The sequence below is a fragment of the Pinus tabuliformis genome, chromosome 4_1 (genome assembly GCF_031772625.1).
Source record: "Pinus tabuliformis cultivar Carrire ecotype Pingquan chromosome 4_1, CPIR1, whole genome shotgun sequence".
Taxonomy (NCBI): domain Eukaryota; kingdom Viridiplantae; phylum Streptophyta; class Pinopsida; order Pinales; family Pinaceae; genus Pinus; species Pinus tabuliformis.
Genome location: NC_142303.1, coordinates 911,522,055 through 911,534,636, shown reverse-complemented (window position 1 = coordinate 911,534,636; position 12,582 = coordinate 911,522,055).

Sequence of the window (12,582 nt, the reverse complement as noted above, 5' to 3'; positions counted from 1 at the left end):
AAATCTTGCTCTTCGGTTTGACCATGCACCTCAGCAAAGGCTACAGATGGTGATCCTGTGGCCTGAAGGGAACTAGTAGGCTGTCTAGAAGTAACTTTTCTAGGTCCTACTGAAGGTTGAGATTCTGCTTTCTTAAGGATTTCATCTATAAAGGTCGATTGGCCAAGGATTACCGGCCCCTTAGCTTTGTCAGGCTTGGATAGAGGTTTAGGATTCTTTTCAAGCTTTTTCTACTTAGTCATGCACACGAATCAACTGCTAATTTCTACCCAAAGAAAACAGCGACAAATCTGTAGGAAAGTGGGCAGGGAGCAGGGCTATTACATGCTCCATACGCAAGTTCTTACCTTCCATTTTTAAAACCCAATTCTCTCCTAGTAGGTTCTTACACTACTCTAGAAAAGAAACAAATGGCTACACTCTTCCTCGGCAATGGCGCCAAAATGTCGAGCAGTAAAAAGGGTCTTTTTCACCTCTATTTACCCTACATTAACTTATCAATCCAGGAACAATTTGTTATCTCAAAGAGTGTACTCAGTTTGAGGCGGTCATTTGTCAGAGTAATGCTAGTAGTATAGTGCTCTAAATACAAGAGTAAACGGATGCTTAAAACAAGATCTACTTATAGAAAAGCTCCTTAAGACTCAAATCATGCATTCAGAAAACTATAGCAATTTATCAGTCAAGGGTACAGTAACAGTAACTCATCCCTCTGTAAACTGATGTAATTAAAGATAACCAAGGAAAAGATCATCAATCTGGGAGCTAGACAATAGATGTCAATACTCACTATAGTCTCAGATCGTTCTGCACACCAAAGCAATGATAATACAAATAACAGGAAATGGAACAACAACTAAGAAATGGAACAACAACTAGTCTTCTAAACAAGATTGAACAACAAAACCTTAGTCTACGGAAATAAATGCAGCAATTGTATCCTATAGGAATCAGATAACAATCTTCACTCTAAAGATAAATTGGATAGCAAACGGAAATAGAATGGCAACTAATCAGACATGAAGTATAGAACAGCAACTAGAGTCAAATATCAATGTACAATGAACCAAGATAAATAACACACGTGGCACGCTTAATATTAAGAGAAACAGTAATCTGACTTCGATACAATAGGTATCAATCTCAGTTATAAAGAGCAACGATTGTAATTTGTAATGGAACAGCAACGTCAGTTGAACAACAATCGCGATTAAGTGTAAACCATAGATGAATACAGTAATACCAACTTATGAATGTTACAGCATGGTTACTCTGTAATTGAACAGCAATAGCATTCTATAAGGAACAACAATGTTATATCAATGGTTAAAGGAACAACAATGCATTACAAGTCAGAATGAACAACACAGCATTCCTATCACAGAGAACAGCATTACCCGATTAAGCATAAACAAAATATAACAGAACCGTAATGTAAAATAGCAAAACACATCAGATTACCAAACAGAGCTAATAATGAAAACCACACACAAATTAGAGATAATGGTACAGGAGCAAGTGTTCCACCAGGGTCGGGCCCTTAGCCTCCAGGGACACACTGCTTGAGATCACTCCAGAATCAAAGATGGAACGACAGCCAGATTTATATTAAAACATCAAAGCAGAGTTACAGTGGATCACTTCTCAACGAGATTCGATAATCAAAGTTTCAAATACAAAGGAGAATTACATAAAAAAAATAACAACAGGTCGTCCCTCAGGCTAGCAGTGCTGCCCCTTCTTATAATAGCCGAGCAGAGATACCAATGATGAAAAAATAGTTAAGATAGTGATCCCTCACTGTTAATTCCCAGTTATCCATTTGTTTTCTTGTGCCAATTTGATATCTCCTTTTCCCTTTCCGGGCTAACACGCTCTAATTTGGATCGCTTTGTTTGCATGTGGTTTCTTGCCAAAGGGACAACAGTTAACTTTGTCCTTTCTTTTCCTTTAGGACAGCATTCTTCCGTTTTCTCCTTTTTCTGCATAAGAAAATGGCAATTATTAGTTGTTTTGCGTTGCCTATAAATCCCATAGATTTTGTCATAATTTCTTATTATCTACCTAGTTCATGATGCAAAGAAGTTATGAGTTTTAAAGAAAAGATGACAAAATAAACAATAAAAACATACCTTCTTCAGTACTCCACAGCCCCCATTGTTGGGCTAATTTATTGACTAAATTAACACAAGTATTTAATTATCAATCTGGGTTTGTAAAACTTGGAGGCAAATCCACTGTATATGGACATCAGATATAATCAAGTTTAGAAGATAAAATTTGAAGATTTAAAGAAGTACATATTACAAATATAAACCTATTTTAACAATTTCTAATTCATTTATGTAATATATGAGGGAAGAGCCTCCTAACTTAGGAGAACCGGGTTGTCCTTCCCTACAATACTACTTTCATGAAGATAACTCTAAGAGCACTAATTAACAATGGTTTATGATGCAGAAGATGTAGAAGAAGATGCTCCTAACTAAGGAGGTCTAGATTTTCCTTCTTCACAATCCTACTATATCACAATCACCATTGCTTCAAACCAAAAATGCAGAAATAACTTCAAATGAGAAATGGAGGATGAAATTCAGTTTTAGTTCAAGATCAAATAGAAGGAGAATTTAACTTAAATTCCTTTGTGTCCCTTCATATGTAGATTATAATTAAACCAATATTCATTCAACAATCATCACACATCTAAATACATGTGAAACAAAAACTAGTCTATGAAAACTATGAAAATTGAACCAAGAAGTGTACTTAGCTTGGTGTGGGGGCCCTCCACCCTTGCCTTGCACACTTGAAGAAATCTCAGCTACAACAACTTTAGTAAATCAACCAAGCATGAACAACAAATTGGAATGAAACAAGTTCTTCAAATTAGCTCCCAACTCAAATTATACAACAGTTACATACAAATTCCATTCCAAAAGCCATCAAAGTCTTGGCTTTAAATAGAGGTTTAATGAAACAAACTGATATATATTATCTCTAACACTCATATCTACTCATATCCACCTATCTAAGTCGAACTCATCCAATTCATCCCAAGAAATATGGTCAATCCCATAAAATCTCAAAACTGCCCTATTTCCTAGGGATTTTCTGGTGACTAGTCATGTTTGACCAGCCTTGACCGGGCCTAATAAAGCTTGTTCTGGCCGAACCAAGTGGAGTTAGCTTAGTCCTAGTTCCCAATCTGTCCATCCATGCATCAAACTCGAGCCCAAGTGTCCTGCAAACATGTCATCCACATAGCTATTACGGGAATTTCTGATTCAGTCCAAAATTGCACTTGAAACTCAATTTTCATAAAAACTTCTAGAAATTGCAAAATTAAAATTAAACACCTAAATATGCATAAAATACATCAAAATTAGATGGATGTGATGGAAAATGGATGGAAAATATAAGGATTAAGTAGGTTTCCCTAAGAAAAAATAGACCAAAACTGAGGGCCAACATCTCCCCCTCGCTGATCTTCAAGCATGTCCTCATGCTTGTCTTTGTCTCATTGATCTTCTGCCTCTGTATGCTGACTGATGTACTGATGTACCTGTGACTCTATCCCTTTGAAGATGAAGCTACCTGTAAAAAGGATATCTATGCCTTCAAACTTTAAAAATCAAAACCATACTTGTTTCAAAAATTGAATTTTAATCCTCTCTGCTTTTGCAAATCAAATCTTATTCTGCCTTCAGAGATTTTAACAAACTCTTCTGAGAAAAGCATTCTCAATTCAATATTCTTTAATTCTGGATTCTAACCCACTGAAACAAGGACTTTCAAAAATCATTATGATTCCTCAAAGAGAGAAGTTGTTGCTTAATGACTAGAGTCCCTCCTTTTCACAGAATGTCATATACTGATCTACATCCAACAATGATTCCATATTTGCAGCATTATTCATGTTTTTTTCAATCCATCCACCATCATATGGTCTTCCATTAACCAAACCAGGGGGGCCATTAAGCTCAAAGTTGACTTCAGCATTTTTTCAGGCAATTTACGAAATAGAGGTTGAAAGAACCATAAAAATATCCCGAAATAGAAATGAACTTGAGAAAACTGTTCGCATGGAGTGTAATTAGGCTCATTATGAAGAAAACCCATGTTTTCGTTTTTCAAATTTCATTTTATTTTACTCAGAAAAAGGCAACGAAAAATAATGGCTTTTCAAAATTGAAATGCATTCCTGAGATTGAATGCTCATTTGATTTGAAATCAATTTTTTTCTCTTCAAATTTTTTCCAATATCTTGCTTACCTCTTTTTGATGCTCTTAAAAAAACAATTGAATTTCATGTTTGTTTAATTTCTGTTTCAGTGCAACAATAAGTCACTATTTTTTAAGCATTACCCTTTGTAGAAAAGAAACACCCCTGTAAAAAAAACTTAGTGTTGCTTTGAAATAGAAATATTTTTCCCTGCTCTCTGTACAATTCATCATGCAAACTAGGATTCCATTAGCATAAGTTTTCATTCACTTTTCTCTGTATAATTCTTTATGAAAACCTAATCTCAAGATTGTATGAAAGGAGAACAATACAGTCCCCTGTGACAACACTTAAGAATTCATCTGTTCACGCAATACAATCTCTTTAAGCACGTAAAAACACCTCTGTTTTGGCAATCTACAATACCTGTTATGCAAAAATGAACATTATAATGCCTGCAATATAACCCTTGTAGCAACATTTAAAAAAACTCCTCTGCAATACACAACCCACGCAATACAGTCAAAAAACGCTATTTTTATTAACCAATCTTTTCATGCATCAAACTGAAACTCGGTTTTTTTCATCACACTGTTTGTCCACATGTACAGGTGTAGCTTTTAGACTCAGTGAACTCCATGTTTTCAAAACTGCACTCAAACTTTTTTGTTCATTACTTCCAGCATGCAGTCAAACCGTAATAAACATTTTATTGCGTGGAGAACTGGAATCACAGCTAACAACTCATTCCTCGTGCAATTAATCTGAAGATGTCATCATGTAAGCAATCAACTTTACTATGCAAACACTCTGTTTTATCTAATAAACTTGGTGATTGCATGGAGAATCGATTTACCTGGCTGTGATGAACTGTAGTGATTTCCTCTGCAACGTGGCTCAATTAACCTACGTTTTCCACTGTTAAACTGCATTTAAACATCCTACGGCTTTACTGATGGAAGAGTCTCAATGAATGATGGCAGTGACACTGGTAAATGCATTATCTTATAACTGATGTTTTTATTAAAATATCCCGAGATTTCCTCAAGCATATCTGTTGCATTAATGGAAATGAATTGGATTGTGGCTCTTACCGTTTTTCTCACAAAATATCTTTCTCAGTCCATTCTGCTTGAGCTTACACGTCAGCCAGATCTCCAGCGCCAATTTAATTAAATAAAATTGCCTTTGCAAGGATTCATTTATTAAATTAATGGCAAATATGTGGCAATCGCTCAGGTTGTTTAACTGAAGTTTTAGCTCACAATGCAATGCTTAACACAAGTATTTTTTCCTTGAAATCTGCTAACAGTTGGAGGCGATCTTTTATCTTCTTTCACAGGATTTCTGGAGTCTCGTGGAAGAAGGTAAGAGATCGCCTCCAACGGCGCCAAAATGTTGGGCTAATTTATTGACTAAATTAACACAAGTATTTAATTATCAATCCGGGTTTGTAAAACTTGGAGGCAAATCCACTGTATATGGACATCAGATATAATCAAGTTTAGAAGATAAAATTTGAAGATTTAAAGAAGTACATATTACAAATATAAACCTATTTTAACAATTTCTAATTCACTTATGTAATATATGAGGGAAGAGGCTCCTAACTTAGGAGAACCAGGTTGTCCTTCCCTACAATACTACTTTCATGAAGATAAATCTAAGAGCACTAATTAACAATGGTTTATGATGCAGAAGATGTAAAAGAAGAGGCTCCTAACTAAGAAGGTCCAAATTTTCCTTCTTCACAATCCTACTATATCACAATCACTATTGCTTGAAACCAGAAATGCAGAAATAACTTCAAATGAGAAATGGAGAATGAAATTCAGTTTTAGTTCAAGATCAAATAGAAGGAGAATTTAACTTAAATTCCTTTGTGTCCCTTCATATGTAGATTAGAATTAAACCAATATTCATTCAGCAATCATCACACATCTAAATACATGTGAAACAAAAACTAGTCTATGAAAACTATGAAAATTGAACCAAGAAGTGTACTTAGCTTGGTGTGGGGGCCCTCCACCCTTGCCTTGCACACTTGAAGAAATCTCAGCTACAACAACTTCAGTAAATCAACCAAGCATGAACAACAAATTGGAATGAAACAAGTTGTTCAAATTAGCTCCCAACTCAAATTATACAACAGTTACATACAAATTCCATTCCAAAAGCCATCAAAGTCTTGGCTTTAAATAGAGGTTTAATGAAACAAACTGATATATATTATCTCTAACACTCATATCTACTCATATCCACCTATCTAAGTCGAACTCATCCAATTCATCCCAAGAAATATGGTCAATCCCATAAAATCTCAAAACTGCCCTATTTCCTAGGGATTTTCTGGTGACTAGTCATGTTTGACCAGCCTTGACCGGGCCTAATAAAGCTTGTTCTGGCCAAACCAAGTGGAGTTAGCTTAGTCCTAGTTCCCAAGTTGTCCATCCATGCATCAAACTCGAGCCCAAGTGTCCTGCAAACATGTCATCCACATAGCTATTACGAGAATTTCTGATTCAGTCCAAAATTGCACTTGAAACTCAATTTTCATAAAAACTTCTAGAAATTGCAAAATTAAAATTAAACACCTGAATATGCATAAAATACATCAAAATGAGATGGATGTGATGGAAAATGGATGGAAAATATAAGGATTAAGTAGGTTTCCCTAAGCAAAAATAGACCAAAACTGAGGACCAACACCCATACCATGCTAAGTACACTTCAGTAAAATTTTGTATAAATTAGCATAATTTTGATTCAGTATTTCTTGTTTCAGTTTTATGATTCAACTACCAGATGTGTTATGATTTCTATATGATTTTTGGATGATTTTGGTTTAAAATATAATTTGCATACAAAAGGACAACCAAGGATTTAAGTTAAATTTTCTTTCTATCAAATTATGAATCACAACTAAAAATCATCCTTTTCATTTCTTGAATTGTTTCTTAAATTCCAGTTTATGATTTGATGCAATGGTAATGTTGTTGGAGTAGAATTGTGAGGAAGGACAACCAGGACCTCCTAAGTTAGGAGCCTCTTCTCTTTCTTTCTACACATCACAAACTTTTGCTATTTAGTTTCTCTTCTTGAGGACAGTACTGTGGGGAAGGACAACCAGGACCTCCTAAGTTAGGAGCCTCTTCCTTTGCTTACTGCATCTTGAATCAAAGACTTTTTAGTTTCTTTAAACTTAGAACTTATTTGTAATATGCATTGCCTTAACCTTTGAGCCTTGCCTTCCAAAACTGAATTTACCAGAAATCCATATACTTTGGACGTGCTTCCAAGTCTACAAACCCGGATTTACAAGTAAAACACCTGCGTTAGTTTACCTAGTAAATTGACCCGACATTTTTGGCGTTGTTTCTAGGGAAGCACATTCATATTTAGTCAAAATAGGAAGCTTTAAACAAAACACAAAAACAAAAACATTTTTCATTATGGTTATTTACATTTAGATAGAAATTAGAAAGGTAGATTCCAAAACAAAACCCCCAACCACTAATAAAAACTCACTAACTACAAAATCCATTTGCAAAACAAAGATATAAAAAACATGATGTTAAAGAAGTCATTTAGATAAGGAGGGTATGCCACCACAAGGATCTTCTTAAACCCTTGTCCACAATTTAGAATGGTCACTAGGGATGAGTCTTCATTTCAAAAGATAAAAGAGCAACAAATCATCCATAAAGAGTATCCACAAGAAGAGAATCTAGAAGCTTGTTCTAGTTATCTTTGTAAGGGGTCAATACTTTATGGATCACATGCAATGAAATTCAAACAATAGAGCTAGAAATTGAAGAATATCTAGAATATGTATCACAAGATCCATTTTGCATTAATGATTTTGAACAAGTTCCACAAGAATAACTTTGTGTTATCAGATTTGAGGAGAATCAAAGACTTAAATATCACATTCAAACTTGGTTTCAACTAGTCATCAAGCTACACCACCACACCATTTTTCAACATTCTTTAGCATCAAATCTTTATGATCAACTAACTTTTCATATCCAAGCATTCATTAAGGTATATTTTTCAAACTTGGATATGAGTCTACTTATGATCTTATTACGCAAATGGATGCATTGGAAATTCTCTTATACTTGAGATAATGACTTATTTTTATACAATAGAGTAGGATAGAATAGAATAAATAAATAAATAGGTAGAATGAGTTCACAATAAGACTTTTGGTTCAAACTCTCATGAATAAATTCTTCAAATCATTGTTCAATATTCATTTGGAAGGATTTCATGGCAACATTCAAGATTATTTTCAAACCATATTTTTAAACAAGGTATCTCTTGAAATATAGTTTTTAAATCCATTTTGAAATTTTCAATTTGGATCACAAATAAAAAATATGATCAAAATAAAAACTAGGTCTCAAGTGAAATTTTGAGGACAAAGTTAGTACAACCTTGATTTGAGGGGTCTAATGGAAACATTTTAACATGATATTTATAGGGAAGATATCCCTTAGAATCTAGTTTCCAAATAAATTTGAATCACCTCAATCTGATATCATATGAAAAAGTTATGCTCAAAATACTAACTGCTTGTCGAAAAATCTGCATGGTGACAATTCTAGGTCTTGACTGTTCATTAGCATATTTAACATAACAAATAATATTATTTTCACACCATGTTTATATGGGAGATATATATTAAAGTCTAGATCAACAAAAAAATTTAATCATCCCATTTGGAGGACAAATGAAAAATTTATGCCACATTTAGTGACTGTATGTCTTAAAATTAACATAGTGAAACTCTGCCTCCTAGGTCTATTCATCAACAATTTTGTGATATCAAACCTAAAGATTTTAAAACCCTATTTCTACTCAATATAAAAAAATGAATCTATTTTAATCTCCAAGTGGAATGACATTGATTTTATCTTTAACAAAAATTTACACTCCAAATAGTGATTGTTGGTCTAGTAAAACATATACAAGAAGCTCTATCAAACATGGCACTCCTCATCATTTTTAGTGTATCATTTTAAACCATTTTGAAAACCTATTTATACTGGAAGTAGACATTTTAATTCACTTAAAATTTTATTTATAATCACTCTAATTGGGCATAAAACAAATATTTTGTAAACAAAATACCGCTAGGAGGTCTAGGCTGGCCACCATTCCTCAAAGGGTAAACAAATGCATTTTCTTTGTATATCATCTTTGGATTTGCTTTTCAAACATTGCTTATAATTATTTTACATATTTCTTAGAAGAAGGGAGACTTTACACCTCTCTTCCTCCATCATCTAATATTGTATTACACGCAAGTGCTATGTTTTTGCAGGTTCCAGGAAGATTTGAGGGGTCAATTCCATGGAGGAAGGATTTTCAAAATCAATCTTTAAAAATTCATATATCAGAATATGAAATGAAAATATCCAAGTCAAAGTAAAGTGGAATTCACTTGATGTTGATTTCATTCAAAGAAACTCAAAACCCTTGAAGCTTTCTTTTAGTTGTTGACCAACAACACCAACAACCCTACAACATGAATTGAGATTGATGAAAAATGCATGACGCTGATCATCAGAAGAATAAGTCAAGTTTTGTACCATGAAAAGTCACATCCATTTCCTAAGAAGCCTTTCATAATCCATATTTGTTCATGATTTCATTCATCTACCATATTGTATTCTAAGCTCCACAATCATTCATGTTGAAGTCGAGATCTAATCTTTATCTATCCATATACTCCTGGATCATGAATTCAACCTAACCTACTTTCATAAGCTTTCCATACTTCCCTACTCCATTATACCCCACCTCCGTCTAGAAAATAAAATTAAAATAAAAAAATAATAAATAATAAAGAGGTTTGGTTGTGAAAATCCAGGATATTGGCACAATACAAACTCAAATTCATATCAGAAAACCAACTTGTTTGCCCAATATGAATTCTCTTTTATGTTTTTCAATTTCATTTTGTAGAATCATCCTCTAAAATCCAAAGACTTGAGGACAAGTCTCAAGATCAGCAAGGGGGAAGATTCATAATAAACCAACAAACTATGCAACTGGTTTAATGTCAAGAAATTGTATTGCAGAAGGGACCTGAGACATCATAATCAATATTTATCAGTAAGGGACCTGAACAAGATCAATGTCATATGTTATTGCAGAAGGGACCTAATTATTCATCTTAAAATCAACATCAAAAGGACCTAAGAAGCAGCTACAAGCATATAGAATCCAGAAAAATCATTCAAGAGAAATCATTTTGAGGTCAAAGTATCATCATCATTAGCAAAAGGTCAAGTGTTGACAAAAGAGCTAAGCTCATCATCAACAAGAGAAAAGCATTGACAATGAGCTATCAAGCGTAAGGAAACTACCGTAAGTTTAAAGTATTCTTAATGCCTTCAATTTTGAAATTTTTTCTAAGATTGATAAACTAGTTTAAACTTTAATATGCAGTTCCCCTATCATGTATATATCATCCTACATTATCCTACATTACCCCATATCCTACATCACCCTACATTATATACATTACCCTAAATTATATTCATCCACCTTATTACATTCATTAACCTTATTATAACCTTACATTCATCAATTCATCATTCACTCAACCACATTCATTTGCATTTTTGACCAAACTTTTTGGCCACATCTCCTTTTTGGGCCAAAATTTTTCTGCCTCATGGAAAATTGCTAGAAAACAAGAAGAATTAGTCTCATATGCCAAAAAAACAAAACAAAAAAGAGAGTTAGTATCATAACAAAAAATGTTGCATGGTTCAATAATATATCTATTATGTTTGGATTTGAAATGACCTTAAAATGTTCATTTCAAAAGAGGAACAAATGCATCATGTAAAGGAGAAAATGGAGGAAGGAGAAAGAATTATGACCCTAAAGGACAAAGAGGAGGAATAAATTATGACCAAAAGGACTTGAAAAATCACTAAATGAATATGCAATGAAAGAGCATGAACATAAATGAAATATATGCAATGGTGAAATATATGCAATAATGAAATATATCAATGGTGAAATATGCAATGGTGGGCACATATAATTCAAACTTTTTGAAAAAAACATATGGCGCAAACACAAACTATAAGGAAAATTGATTTCAAAATCAATTTGATGCATATGAATGATGCAAAGGAATGGTAATACAAAACAACAAAAAAGAGAAAGGACAAGTGTTTTCCACAGTGGAGAAAATTCAAAACATTTCTCGGCCAAACATCTACACAAAGCAAAGAGAAACATTCATGCAAACATAGAGAGAAAACAGTCCAACACCTTCACGCAGAGGGAAGAAAGGAATTCATCATCTGCGCAGAAGAGAGTAATGATCAGAAAACACGGAGGGCACCTTCACGTAGGGAAAAGAAGGAACTCAACATGAGTATTGCACCTCAGCTCAGGTAGGGAACACAACCCTTTGAAATGGAAACAGAGGAATAGGGTATGCGTAGGTTTTAATACCAAAAATATCGACAAAGAGCCAGAAGATAACATTGTGTTCCATTAATGATAACCCCACCAACTAAAACATTGAAATCTCCATTCAAATCCTATGAAATTTGCAAAGACATCAAATCGAGTTTGAATAGGAATGAAATGAAATTAGTTTGGGTTTTTAAGTGATATCCAAAGTCTGAAGATTTTCATTTAAATAACTGGCAGTATAGGTAACAAACAAACTCCAGTTAACAATGTGACAAACTCCAAGCAAGGAAAACGTTTGTGGAAATCTGAGGTCTGCATTCAAGCTATAGGTGTGTGAAACAGGTCCAGTTAACCTTAAACAACTCCGAAATGCATGGTGACCATTGTAGAAGCACCCAAAAAAATTGATTTCCTTCTAAAAATCGACTTCTGAACAGGCAGTGAATGAATGAGTGCATGCAGTGGTTAATTTGAGCATTCTCCATCATTTTGATTTCTCCAGCATTCGATTTCTCTAGATAAGTACATCTCCAACATTTCAATTTCTCCAGAAAAGTACATCTCCAGCATTTTGATTTCTCCAGATGAGTACACCTCCATCATTTGGATTTCTCCAGATGATTACATCTCCAGAATTGCGATTTCTCCAACATGAGTAAATCTCTAGCATTCGATTTTTGAGGAGATAGAGAGGGTTAATTTGAAAGAAATTGTTCATTAATTTCCAGAATTCGATTTCTGAAATAAGTATGGTGTTGATTTTAAAAGTTGAAGGCAGAGAAGGTTAAAATCAAACCTGTAGGTGTCCAGAACTCAATTATAAAGAAGGGTAGTGTTCAGAAGATTGTTCTCAAAAGAATTTTCACAGGGTATTTTCCAGAAAGGGTGTTTTCAAAGCATTAAAATAAAGC